Source organism: Cyprinodon variegatus, unplaced genomic scaffold (assembly GCF_000732505.1).
Source record: "Cyprinodon variegatus isolate N-32 unplaced genomic scaffold, C_variegatus-1.0 Scaffold1169, whole genome shotgun sequence".
Taxonomy (NCBI): domain Eukaryota; kingdom Metazoa; phylum Chordata; class Actinopteri; order Cyprinodontiformes; family Cyprinodontidae; genus Cyprinodon; species Cyprinodon variegatus.
The window spans coordinates 21,611-23,672 of record NW_015151622.1 but is presented as its reverse complement, the minus strand read 5'-3'; positions in this window follow the sequence as shown (position 1 = coordinate 23,672).

Genomic DNA, 2,062 nt, shown 5'->3' with positions numbered 1-2,062 from the left:
AGTCGCAGTTACAACACACATAGGGCGCACCGCACCAAAGGGCGCACCGCACATTTTGAGGGGAAAAAAAAGACGTTTAAGTGCGCCTTATAGTTGTGAAAATAAGGTACTTATATTTTAGCCCCCTTGGTGAAACACACCACATCACATAGAAAACTCCAAAGACTTTGCTAACAAAGTCACCAGGAGAAACCCTGGTATCGTTTGATGTTACTTCACTTTTCACATGCATACCTATAACAGAGGCAGTGGAAACAGTCAGGAAACACCTTCAACAGGACAGTGACCTAAACAACAGGACTAATTTCACTCTGGACCAGATCTGCACCCTACTGGGCCTTTGTCTTTCCACAACCTATTTCATGTTCAGAGATAATTTTTACAGACAGGAGCATTGTTGTGGGATCTCCAGTGTCTCCAATTGTAGCCAATCTTTAAATGGAAGAAATGGAAAAGAGAGCTTTAGACACTTTCAATGGAACACCACCAAGCCACTGGTTTAGATATGTGGATGACACATTCGTCAAAATCCAGCTAAAGGAAGTGGAAGCTTTCAAAAGACACAACAACTCTGTTGACCACAACATCAAATTCCCCAGAGAGGATGCCAAGGACAACAAACTACCTTTTATGGACTGTTTGTTGAGCATGGAAGGAGATAGAAGCCTAAACATTAAAGTGTATAGGAAACCTACTCACACAGACCAGTATCTTCTTTTTGACTCACACCACCCACTGGAACACTAACTCTCAGTCATCAGAACCTTACAACACCGGGCAAACATGTCCCTACTTAAACAGAAGGGAAGCTCAAAGAAAAGAAACACATCAGAGATGCTCTCCAAAACTGTGGATACCCAAACTGGGCATTTATCAAATCAGCAAGGAATACAAAAGACATGCAGCAGAAGATAGCGGGGAGACAACTAAACGCAGAAACATCACAATCCCTTATGTTGCTGGAGTCTCTGAAAAACTCAAGAGGATTTTCTCCATACACAAAATCCCAGTACATTTCAAACCAAACAAAACCCTTAAACAGAGACTAGTGCATCCTAAAGATAAAACCCCCAGACCGAATATGAGCGCAGTGGTATATGCTATTCAATGCAGCGAGGAATGTTCTGATCTTTATATTGGAGAAACCAAACAACCTCTCCACAGACAGATGGACCAACACAGAAGAGCGCCCTCCTCTGGACAAGACTCCGCAGTACACCTACACCTTGTGGACAAAGGACATTCTTTTGAGGACCAGAATTTGATGAGTTGCAGGAAAGACAAATAGGAAGAGAGTAAGTTATCCACCTGCAGCCTCTCAAGATTTAACTGTTCAGATGGCAGACGTGAATGAAACAGAGCTGAGTGTGAAGTAAATGAAGCTGAAATGACGTTGGAGGTGGGTGAAAGTAAAAGAGAAGAATAGAGATTACAGATTGTGTTCTCTAAGACGTGAAGAAATTGACCGTCTGCTGGAGGAGAGAACTCTCTACGTTCACAGGGATCAGTTTGTTAATTCACCCTATGTTCTCCGAGTTTTGCTGCGATTTTCTGCTCCTTTTTTTGTGAAAGCAGGTTGGGCGACTAGAGCATATATCTGGGCATTTTAGTGTTTAGTGTCCTTTTTAGCTCCATTCTTAGTCGTGTAGCCCACTTGTTTTTACTGACTTTTAATATCCATTTTAAGCCTTTAATTGTTTTTATTATTATTATTCCTACCATTTTTACTGCAATAAACTGTATACCCCCATCCTTGGTAGCTAAAGTATGCTCTCACCCTGTTGTACTGTACTTGCTCCTCAGAGTAGTTTTACTTGGTCTTCCATCAACATTGCCATAACCTTGTTCTCTTGCAATACAACCAGTCAAATGTTTTAGAAGTTTTGTGGAAAGTTTTATTTGGTAAGATGTAGAGTTCTCTGTGAGTCTAAATATATAAAAGTTTTTATCACTCTGAGTCATCTGCTGCTGTTTGTAGCTAAAGAGAGAAAACTGCAACCTAAAAAATGTGTTAGTGTTGGGAGCTGGAGAAAATCCCATCTTTCTCCAGCAGAGTCCGCCG